Source organism: Electrona antarctica (assembly GCF_951216825.1).
Source record: "Electrona antarctica genome assembly, chromosome: 7".
NCBI lineage: Eukaryota > Metazoa > Chordata > Actinopteri > Myctophiformes > Myctophidae > Electrona > Electrona antarctica.
Window position 1 is genome coordinate 54,479,928 of NC_136812.1, and position 13,065 is coordinate 54,492,992.

Consider the following 13,065-nt stretch of genomic DNA (forward strand, 5'->3'; position numbering starts at 1 on the left):
AGAATTAGCGTAGGGACTGAGGTTCACATGGGGCTACGTTCGGTGCTGCTGCTGCTGCTTGCAGCGAGTTGGACCACCTTAATATATAGGCTACTCTAAGTGCACCATATGCGTCCTGGTTAACCAGGAAACACACAGAGACAGACTAGTCTGATCGTTTTTTTCCCGGGACCCGCCAGGTTTCGGTCGGGTATCCCAGCTCTAGTGTGTGTGTGTGTGTGTGTGTGTACTTGTTGCTTATAGTACTTATAACCCTCATGGGCAACTTTGCCGATGGAGAGGGCCACTATATTTCCACACTCACTCCAGAGGGCCACAGTGCATAATACTGTCGTAGCGAAAATAGCTGATCTACAAGCTCAAAACGAGCCGCACCGCAGCACATTTTGAGCTTTGTAGATCAGCTATTTTTGCTGTTATTTGAATTGAAATCCTGATTTTTTTGTTGAAATTTTATGAACTAAATACAAATACATTGGACATAAGAAAATATCATTGTAATACTACTCATTTAGCTACTAATTTAGAATAGTAAGTAAGTAAGTAATTAAGGCGGGTCATCTTTGCAAATCAATAACATACAAGTATTCTGATATTAACCTGAGGGCCACATTAAGTGTAGGTGGGGGCCGCATGTGGCCCCCGGGCCGCCAGTTGCCCATGTACGCTCTGAGTCTACATGGATTCTGAGGTGTGCTACCTTACCCTGCCGCCGAGCAGATATCATATAACTCTGTGACAAAGTCATGTGATGTCTATTTGGATAACTGTGTGCGCACAATGGGGCCTGCATGCTCTGAGTGCCCAAAGTGAAAAGTTGCAATCATTGTATTCTTAGTCTTTCATCATCCTTTAGCCTGCTGAATTAGCCTGGCTAATGTTGGAACTGTCTGCTCTGTCAGTCATGATCTATTCTAAACGTGTAAATAATTGAAAAATGTTGTGCGCACAACGCACATGCACGAGCAACCAGCACCCCCTAGTCTGACGTATACTTGTCTGAAATGTCTTTATTAGGAACAATCCCTTGAGATGAACCATCTCGTTTTCAAGGGGGTCCGCGATTCACAAAGTACACTTCATACATAAAGACACTTTTTACAGTCAATTCAACCAGACAAAAACAAGACAAGACAAAACAATACAATTCATAAATAAACAAAAAACAAACAGGAAAAACAAAAAACAAAAACAAATACTTGCCACGGCTGCTATGCCATGGGAACACACAACAGTGCTGTCAGTGTCAGACATTGTGAAGCTGACTACACTTAAGTGAAGAACTATATTATCACATGCACAACGTTACGTGTGCGTGTGCGTGCGTGCGTGTGTGCACGTGCAGGTGCGTGACAAGAACCTTGTGCTGCCAAGTGTTAGACAATGAAGAACAAATATTGTATCCCTCTCCCTGCAGATGCATATAGCCTTGTATTAGTTTTGTATTCTGTGCGGGCAGCGACTGGGAGCCGCTCCCTGCACTGGCTCCCAGTCGCTGCCCGCACAGAATACAAAACTCTGATGCTGGCATTCAAAGCAACCAAAGGTATGGCTCCCCCATATCTTGCAAGCATGATTGAACCCTACAAACCCTCCCGCGCACTCAGATCAGCCAACGCAGGAAAGCTGGAAGTACCCTCACTAAAAACGCCGGGACAACGCTCCACACGTCCCAAACTCTTCTCCCTTCTGGCCCCAAAACTGTGGAATGCACTCCCCGTTGCAATCAGAACTGCAGCATCACTCCCAATCTTCCGCCGTAGTCTGAAGACCCACCTTTTCAGACTCCATCATGGCCCATCATGGCCATCATGGCCCCCTACCCCCTTATATAGCACTTTTCAGACTTAGATAGCATTTGAAACAGACTTATAGCATGTCATGTAGACAGCACAATAATTGCATTGTACGTAGTCATAGCACATCGTAGTACATATGTATAGCATAGTATAGTATATATGTATAGTTTATATGTATAGTGTCATTGTGATCGACCGATATGGTTTTTGGCCGATATATCCGATCACCGATTAGTGGACAATCAAAAAGCCGATAGCCGATATTATGAACCGATATTAATTTAAGTTAAAAACTTTTTTTTTTTTACAGTAACATAAATTCCAACACAAGAATTCCTTTAAATGCATTGGAGAATATGTATCGCTTATAAAAAAGGAAGTGCAAGAAGCACCAACATCGTTTCAGTAACACTTCCTCCCCTCCATCAAATGCAGCTTTTTTTTTAAATTCAAGTGCAAACATGTACTGTAGCAACATATATATATCATTTTGGAGTGGTGTAAACCACTCCTACAACTGGCTTTGTTAGTTTACGTGTCTGTCTGTCTGTACCAAAAAATGAGCACGGTTGCTATGGTCACCCAGTTCACACGGGTGTGATTTCATTACGTCAGACATTACGTCAGACCACAGCTGATCAGTCTATATAAGACCTTACACCACTCAGTTCACACGGGTGTGATTTTTTCAATATCTATCTATCTATCTATGAATGCACCAAGTGTTTGTGTGTGTGTACTTGTCCACAACTGCCCCAAAAAGGCCTCTTCCCGGGGCTCTTGACCAGGCCCATGCCCAACGTCCATATGGAGCTGGCCTGTTCTGACCTCACAGCACTCCATATTTGGGCATGCCTGACACAGAAGACAGAACTCCACAAGCTGGCTGCATATACTCCCTATTTGGGCATGCCTTACAAAGAACTCCATATATGGGCATAAAAGGGAGACAGACATAATATCTGGGTGGGGCATTCATTTCCAACTTGCATCGTTCCAAGTAGATCAGTGCCCAATGGGCTGTAGAGGCCCTATGGGCACCGTTCTAGTTTATCAAAATTGGTGATCTACAAGCCCACAGCACATTGCAGCATGACATGTTGAGAGCTTGTAGATCTGCTGCCCAAACTCTCCAAAGCCATGTGACCTTGTTGTTTTTACTCCACCACTGAAATGTGCCACTTTCAAGATCACTGGCCACTTTTTGAATGCATGTTGAATTTGTTTTTACCATTAATTTTATAGCAATAAAAGACAATATGTCTCAAAACACTGGCCAACAGTAAAATGATTGGCAACTAAATTAATATGAATTAGAAATTAAGACTGTCAATGCTACTGATTGGTTCATTCTTCATTGGCTTGCAGTTAGTTATTGCATATAGACAAAATGCAATAATCATATTAGGCTGGTCAGGATGGGGGAAAAAAAGTTGTCCTTCAGTTGGCTGGCACACACACACACACGCACACACACACACACACACACACACACGACAGGCAATCAATAGACAACGTGTTACAGCTGTTGTTTGCAGCGTTAGCAGGCAGCAGCTAGCTTGGCTAACGTAGTTCTAGTCTACCACTGCTCTCTGTGACTCTGTCCCTCTCACGTGTGGATTTTATTTTGGTTAATTGAAGATGAAAACAGCAAAGCTTTTTATGGTTACAAGGTTAGTAGCCTAGCTATAATCCTTTCTCCTCCCTGCAGTCAGTGCAGTGGCCCTCTCTCTGACTCCGTGTGTGTGTGTGTGTGTGTGTGTGTGTGAGAGAGGAGACGTCAGTGCAGAGCGTGTCTCTGTAGAGTGGAGCACTGGGAGAGTCAGACATGCAGCTATACATCTCCTTACAACCGTACTCTACCGGATTTTCAATGAAAGTGGTTGTTTCACCATGTTTGCGCATTTATGAGAAATATAATAATCGGCCGTTTTTTTTCGATTATTTGTTTTTAGCACCGATACCGATATTAATTAAAATCATGAATATCGAAGCCGATTATCGGTCGATTATGTTCTAGTTACGTTCTTAGCTTACGCATGTTTCATGATAAATGCATTTTATATATGTGATGTATTCCCATACTTTTGTTCTTGTCTAATGTAAATCGCTCTGGATTAAGAGCGTCTGCTAAATGCCTAAATTGTAACCCAGCCTCCGCACCAACTACTTGGCATATCTAGTGTGCCACCCCACACTGAGCACCACACCTCACCACTCGGTGAGTAGGGAAAGTGTAGAGAAGATCAGTGTACTTAAGAGTGGGCGGGATTTAGTAATCAGGGAGCAAACATCTGTGTGGGCCCGTGGGGAGAGGCAGCGCCACTAGAACTGTGGTTCTGTGTTCCATTTGATTCCATTATGATGCATTCATTTAAAAACATCATCACTCATCATCACTCATCATCATCTCAATCAAGTCAACATGTTCAGTGCCATTAATGCCAGTAATAAATAAGAACTTCTGAAATATCCATCTGGTCCAACTGGTTATATACTCTGATCGGTATACTGATGTCTGAATATATATAAATTTGTCCAGCAAACATAGTTAGCCATTTCTTTCAGACGTGGTTGGGAGTTGGTGGGTGGTCGGTGTCGTCCTGCTCTCCCAACACACCTACCTGCACCAGGGCCAGTTGAAGAGGACAAGGAAGTTGAGAGTGAGGAGGATGAGGAGCAGTGTTGGAACTAACGCCCTTACTTTAAGTTACTTTACATAACAAAACTAGTTAGTAGTTACCCACGTTAGGTACTGTAACCGTACTGTTACGTACTGTAACCAAAATAACCGTCCCCTTCTCCTGCCCGTGCGGAGTCTGTCATGTAAACTGACCCAGAGTGAAACACATTCCACATGAGAAAGAGAAAGTGGCTTCCACAGGGCATAATGTCATCATAATGATGATGATTGGTCAACATAGGGTAACATAGGGTAATTACTTTAGGCCTGTCTGTGCATGGGCAGGGCATCAGTATTATATCCATATCATTAGACTGGATAGGCCTATTGTCTGTGATTTTGTCTCTCATTCAGACACTGCTTCCATTCTGTGCAGGTACAACAGCGCTTGTTGTTTTTTTTAACCAATGAGATTTTTTCCTTGTGTTGTCTCCGGGTAAAAATCTCCACCGTGAGGCCTTCAGAATTTCCACTGAATCCCCTTGCTGTTACATTGAATGGGAGCGATATAGAGATTGACAGGTTCCTTAGCCAATCAGATTTCGAGTTTGCCCTGCTGGGCATTTTCTTTCAAGTGCCAGGGTACTCTAGCTGGCCTTTGATGACGTTAGCGTCTTGCCTGTATCCCATCGCTGGGGGAAAATATTGTCCAATGAGAAAAGACAACTGGTGTTTAAAAGTTTCTGCGTGTTTTAAAAGTTCCCATCTATGGGTTGACTGAGATAGCTAAATTAACAGATTTAACTCACAAACAAACGCGGAAAATGGCTGAAGGAGAAGAAACAGATTTAGTGGTGGATTTACAGTCAAAGCCTTTTTCGAGAAGGAAGGACTTTTTAAGAAAAGCTTGCAGGGTCGACCATGGTATGATGCAGGCAGCCATGGTAAGGATCTTTATATAATATTTATATACATGTGATCTCGATGCGACGCAGCTTATTGATGATTGATGGTTTTATAGGCTATGGTTGTGGACTTGTGGTTGATCGTGCTGACAGTGTGTGGCCGAGGCTGTGCGCTGCGGAACTTTGTGTGTGTGTGTGTGTGTGTGTGTGTGTGTGTGTGTGTGTGTGTGTGTGTGTGTGTGCGCTGGGTGTGTTTACTATAGTCCCTGCCGGTGCAGCATGGCTGGGATATGTGACAGAGCCTGGCCTGGCTGAGTGTGGTGTGTGTGTGTGTGTGTGTGTGTGTGTGTGTGTGTGTGTGTGTGTGTGTGTGTGTGTGTGTGTGTGTGTGTGTGTGTGTGTGTGTGTGTGTGTGTGTGTGTGTTAGAGCTGGGGATCGGGCCCAATTAATACAGCCCGACCTGGGCCCGACACCGAGAGCTTTGTGTCTGACCGAAACGAGCCCGACCTTAATTATTAATATATGCGTCCGACCCGGGCCCGACACCGACGCTTGTTTTAATTTGTGCCATGGTCCATGGGCAGGATCGAGTTATTTACTCATACTCAACTCTTCACTGTTCAACAGCTAATAAATCAAGCTATTTATATTAATCCAACCATCGCGGTTTACATGTTGTCATGGAGGAAGAGGATCACATCCACCGTGGGTGAGTTCAACCTAGGCTAACACCGTCCTCCTCTCTTCAGGGGTTCTTCCAGCTGCGCCCCATATGTAACCTCAGTCCCTAGTAGCTCCTGACCTACAGAATTAGCGTAGGGACTGAGGTTCACATGGGGCTACGTTCGCTGCTGCTGCTGCTGCTTGCAGCGAGTTGGAAACTTGCAACAACAAGCGGTGCTGCTGCTTCCACTGCGTTGTCACGCTGCACCACCTTAATATATAGGCTACTCTAAGTGCACCATATGCGTCCTGGTTAACCAGGAAACACACAGAGACAGACTAGTCGGATCGTTTTTATCCCGGGACCCGCCTGGTTTCGGTCGGGTATCCCAGCTCTAGTGTGTGTGTGTGTGTGTGTGTGTGTACTTGTTGCTTATAGTACTTATAACCCTCATGGGCAACTTTGCCGATGGAGAGGGCCACTATATTTCCACACTCACTCCAGAGTAGCCTGGTTAATAAACCAGACCGAATCAGCCGTTGGCAAAAAAAAAATTGCCTGCCAGGTCTGGCGAGGCTCAGTAGCACGCCTCTTTCCTACAACCGAGAACAGGTCGGGCCAATCGGGACACGGTATGCAATATGGGCGGGCTTTGGTACAGTGACGTTCAATGCTTGAGACCTTTGACTGACAGTAGCTCTGACCAATTGCGTCAAAGAGAAAATGTTTGAACCCGCCCCCCGGGAAATGAAATCCAAGTGGAGCCAGCCCAGACTAATATACCGCGACAGTGTTGTGTGATATTAGTCTGGCTTATTAGCCAGGCTAACTCCAGAGGGCCACAGTGCATAATACTGTCGTAGCGAAAATAGCTGATCTACAAGCTCAAAACGAGCCGCACCGCAGCACATTTTGAGCTTTGTAGATCAGCTATTTTTGCTGTTATTTGAATTGAAATCCTGATTTTTTTGTTGAAATTTTATGAACTAAATACAAATACATTGGACATAAGAAAATATCATTGTAATACTACTCATTTAGCTACTAATTTAGAATAGTAAGTAAGTAAGTAATTAAGGCGGGTCATCTTTGCAAATCAATAACATACAAGTATTCTGATATTAACCTGAGGGCCACATTAAGTGTAGGTGGGGGCCGCATGTGGCCCCCGGGCCGCCAGTTGCCCATGTACGCTCTGAGTCTACATGGATTCTGAGGTGTGCTACCTTACCCTGCCGCCGAGCAGATATCATATAACTCTGTGACAAAGTCATGTGATGTCTATTTGGATAACTGTGTGCGCACAATGGGGCCTGCATGCTCTGAGTGCCCAAAGTGAAAAGTTGCAATCATTGTATTCTTAGTCTTTCATCATCCTTTAGCCTGCTGAATTAGCCTGGCTAATGTTGGAACTGTCTGCTCTGTCAGTCATGATCTATTCTAAACGTGTAAATAATTGAAAAATGTTGTGCGCACAACGCACATGCACGAGCAACCAGCACCCCCTAGTCTGACGTATACTAGTCTGAAATTTCTTTATTAGGAACAATCCCTTGAGATGAACCATCTCGTTTTCAAGGGGGTCCGCGATTCACAAAGTACACTTCATACATAAAGACACTTTTTACAGTCAATTCAACCAGACAAAAACAAGACAAGACAAAACAATACAATTCATAAATAAACAAAAAACAAATACTTGCCACGGCTGCTATGCCATGGGAACACACAACAGTGCTGTCAGTGTCAGACATTGTGAAGCTGACTACACTTAAGTGAATAACTATATTATCACATGCACAACGTTACGTGTGCGTGTGTGTGTGTGTGCACGTGCAGGTGCGTGACAAGCTAAGTCCTGCCCTATGCGGGAGCTAACTATTTCCGTAGACAACGCCCTGGTAACGTCTGTCTCAACAGCCAGGAACCTTGGTGTAGTCCTGGACAGTCAGCTCTCGTTCAAAACTCACATCACAGCTGTCACTCGATCCTGTAGGTTCACACTCTATAACATACGACGAATTAGACCGTTCCTCACCCAGGAATCAGCCCAGCTCCTAATCCAGACAACAGTCTTGTCAAAACTTGACTATTGTAACTCCCTCCTCACTGGCATACCGGCATGTTCACTTAAGCCTCTCCAACTGATCCAAAATGCCGCAGCTCGCTTGGTCTTCAACCAGCCAAAATTCTCACATGTCTCCCCCCTGCTCCGCTCCCTGCACTGGCTCCCGGTCACTGCCCGCAATTGTAAATTGTAAGAACCTTGTGCTGCCAAGTGTTAGACAATGAAGAACAAATATTGTATCCCTCTCCCTGCTAGGCTTGGGCGATATTGATTTTTTGATATCGATATTGATAACGTGAATAATACCGCGATAATCGGTATTATCGGTTTTATTAATAAAACATTAATATATCACACTGACGGGCTGATTTCCCCTCTCCTCTCCTCTCCAGTCAAAATGTCCCCTCCCCTCCCTTCCCCTCCCCTCCCCTCCCCTCCCCTCCCCTCCCCTCCCCTCTCCTCTCCTCTCATATTTACATGACGGTAAAATTACGATATTAGTATTATGGCGGTATTCGGTATTATTGAGTGGTGTTTTATATACTCCGCGATATTACCGGTATTCGGTATTATTTATATACTCTGCGATATTACCGGTATTGATTTAAAATATCGCGGTAAACGGTAATATCGGTATATTGCCCAAGCCTACTCCCTGCAGATGCATATAGCCTTGTATTAGTTTTGTATTCTGTGCGGGCAGCGACTGGGAGCCGCTCCCTGCACTGGCTCCCAGTCGCTGCCCGCACAGAATACAAAACTCTGATGCTGGCATTCAAAGCAACCAAAGGTATGGCTCCCCCATACCTTGCAAGCATGATTGAACCCTACAAACCCTCCCGCGCTCTCAGATCAGCCAACGCAGGAAAGCTGGAAGTACCCTCACTAAAAACGCCGGGACAACGCTCCACACGTCCCAAACTCTTCTCCCTTCTGGCCCCAAAACTGTGGAATGCACTCCCCGTTGCAATCAGAACTGCAGCATCACTCCCAATCTTCCGCCGTAGTCTGAAGACCCACCTTTTCAGACTCCATCATGGCCCATAGCACTTATCCTACCCCCTTATATAGCACTTTTCAGACTTAGATAGCATTTGAAACAGACTTATAGCATGTCATGTAGACAGCACAATAATTGCATTGTATGTAGTCATAGCACATCGTAGTACATATGTATAGCATAGTATAGTATATATGTATAGTTTATATGTATAGTGTCATTGTGATCGACCGATATGGTTTTTGGCCGATATATCCGATCACCGATTAGTGGACAATCAAAAAGCCGATATTATGAACCGATATTAATTTAAGTTAAAAACTATTTTTTTTTTACAGTAACATAAATTCCAACACAATAATTCCTTTAAATGCATTGGAGAATATGTATCGCTTATAAAAAAGGAAGTGCAAGAAGCACCAACATCGTTTCAGTAACACTTCCCCCCTCCATCAAATGCAGCTTTTTTTTAAATTCAAGTGCAAACATGTACTGTAGCAACATATATATCATTTTGGAGTGGTGTAAACCACTCCTACAACTGGCTTTGTTAGTTTACGTGTCTGTCTGTCTGTCTGTCTGTCTGTACCAAAAAATTAGCACGGTTGCTATGGTCACCCAGTTCACACGGGTGTGATTTCATTACGTCAGACATTACGTCAGACCACAGCTGATCAGTCTATATAAGACCTTACACCACTCAGTTCACACGGGTGTGATTTTTTCAATATCTATCTATCTATCTATGAATGCACCAAGTGTTTTTGTGTGTGTACTTGTCCAGAACCGCCCCAAAAAGGCCTCTGTCCGGGCTCTTGACCAGGCCCATGCCCAACGTCCATATGGAGCTGGCCTGTTCTGACCTCACAGCACTCCATATTTGGGCATGCCTGACACAGAACTCCATATATGGGCATAAAAGGGAGACAGACATAATATCTGGGTGGGGCATTCATTTCCAACTTGCATCGTTCCAAGTAGATCAGTGCCCAATGGGCTGTAGAGGCCCTATGGGCACCGTTCTAGTTTATCAAAATTGGTGATCTACAAGCCCACAGCACATTGCAGCATGACATGTTGAGAGCTTGTAGATCTGCTGCCCAAACTCTCCAAAGCCATGTGACCTTGTTGTTTTTACTCCACCACTGAAATGTGCCACTTTCAAGATCACTGGCCACTTTTTGAATGCATGTTGAATTTGTTTTTACCATTCATTTTATAGCAATAAAAGACAATATGTCTCAAAACACTGGCCAACAGTAAAATGATTGGCAACTAAATTAATATGAATTAGAAATTAAGACTGTCAATGCTACTGATTGGTTCATTCTTCATTGGCTTGCAGTTAGTTATTGCATATAGACAAAATGCAATAATCATATTAGGCTGGTCAGGATGGGGGAAAAAAAGTTGTCCTTCAGTTGGCTGGCACACACGCGCGCACACACACACACACACACACACACACACACACACACACACACACACGACAGGCAATCAATAGACAACGTGTTACAGCTGTTTGCAGCGTTAGCAGGCAGCAGCTAGCTTGGCTAACGTAGTTCTAGTCTACCACTGCTCTCTGTGACTCTGTCCCTCTCACGTGTGGACTTTATTTTGGTTAATTGAAGATGAAAACAGCAAAGCTTTTTATGGTTACAAGGTTAGTAGCCTAGCTATAATCCTTTCTCCTCCCTGCAGTCAGTGCAGTGGCCCTCTCTCTGACTCCGTGTGTGTGTGTGTGTGTGTGAGAGAGGAGACGTCAGTGCAGAGCGTGTCTCTGTAGAGTGGAGCACTGGGAGAGTCAGACACGCAGCTATACATCTCCTTACAACCGTACTCTACCGGATTTTCAATGAAAGTGGTTGTTTCACCATGTTTGCGCATTTATGAGAAATATAATAATCGGCCGTTTTTTTTCGATTATTTGTTTTTAGCACCGATACCGATATTAATTAAAATCATGAATATCGAAGCCGATTATCGGTCGATTATGTTCTAGTTACGTTCTTAGCTTACGCATGTTTCATGATAAATGCATTTTATATATGTGATGTATTCCCATACTTTTGTTCTTGCCTAATGTAAATCGCTCTGGATTAAGAGCGTCTGCTAAATGCCTACATTGTAACACAGCCTCCGCACCAACTACTTGGCATATCTAGTGTGCCACCCCACACTGAGCACCACACCTCACCACTCGGTGAGTAGGGAAAGTGTAGAGAAGATCAGTGTACTTAAGAGTGGGCAGGATTTAGTAATCAGGGAGCAAACATCTGTGTGGGGAGAGGCAGCGCCACTAGAACTGTGGTTCTGTGTTCCATTTGATTCCATTATGATGCATTCATTTAAAAACATCATCACTCATCATCACTCATCATCATCTCAATCAAGTCAACATGTTCAGTGTCATTAATGCCAGTAATAAATAAGAACTTCTGAAATATCCATCTGGTCCAACTGGTTATATACTCTGATCGGTATACTGATGTCTGAATATATATATAAACTTGTCCAGCAAACATAGTTAGCCATTTCTTTCAGACGTGGTTGGGAGTTGGTGGGTGGTCGGTGTCGTCCTGCTCTCCCAACACACCTACCTGCACCAGGGGGAGGATGAGGAGCAGTGTTGGAACTAACGCCCTTACTTTAAGTTACTTTACATAACAAAACTAGTTAGTAGTTACCCACGTTAGGTACTGTAACCGTACTGTTACGTACTGTAACCAAAATAACCGTCCCCTTCTCCTGCCCGTGCGGAGTCTGTCATGTAAACTGACCCAGAGTGAAACACATTCCACATGAGAAAGAGAAAGTGGCTTCCACAGGGCATAATGTCATCATAATGATGATGATTGGTCAACATAGGGTAACATAGGGTAATTACTTTAGGCCTGTCTGTGCATGGGCAGGGCATCAGTATTATATCCATATCATTAGACTGGATAGGCCTATTGTCTGTGATGTTGTCTCTCATTCAGACACTGCTTCCATTCTGTGCAGGTACAACAGCGCTTGTTTTTTTCTTTTTACCAATGAGATTTTTTCCTTGTGTTGTCTCCGGGTAAAAATCTCCACCGTGGCCTTCAGAATTTCCACTGAATCCCCTTGCTGTTACATTGAATGGGAGCGATATAGAGATTGACAGGTTCCTTAGCCAATCAGATTTCGAGTTTGCCCTGCTGGGCATTTTCTTTCAAGTGCCAGGGTGCTCTAGCTGGCCTTTGATGACGTTAGCGTCTTGCCTGTATCCCATCGCTGGGGGGAAATATTGTCCAATGAAAAAAGACAACTGGTGTTTAAAAGTTTTTGCGTGTTTTAAAAGTTCCCATCTATGGGTTGACTGAGATAGCTAAATTAACAGATTTAACTCACAAACAAACACGGTAAACGGCTGAAGGAGAAGAAACAGATTTAGTGGTGGATTTACAGTCAAAGCCTTTTTCGAGAAGGAAGGACTTTTTAAGAAAAGCTTGCAGGGTCGACCATGGTATGATGCAGGCAGCCATGGTAAGGATCTTTATATAATATTTATATACATGCGATCTCGATGCGACGCAGCTTATTGATGATTGATGGTTTTATAGGCTATGGTTGTGGACTTGTGGTTGATCGTGCTGACAGTGTGTGTCAGTGTGTGTGTGTGTGTGTGTGTGTGTGTGTGTGTGTGTGTGTGTGTGTGTGTGTGTGTGTGTGTGTGTGTGTGTTAGAGCTTGGATCGGGCCGACTTTATATGACTTTATACAGCCCGACCCGAGCTTTGTGTCTGACCCGAAACGAGCCCGACCTTAATTATTAACATATGCGTCCGACCCGAGCCCGACGCTCCCCCCCCCCCCTCCCCGCCTTCATTTTTCTTTGAGGAAGGCACTGACAGCAAGCATGTTATTGTTATAATGTACAGCTTGCCTTGCCTGACTGTTACATTTAGACATCATACCACACTGTGTCTTGTAAATTACCATGAAATGGGACCATTTTATATCTATAGCCTACTACTATGCT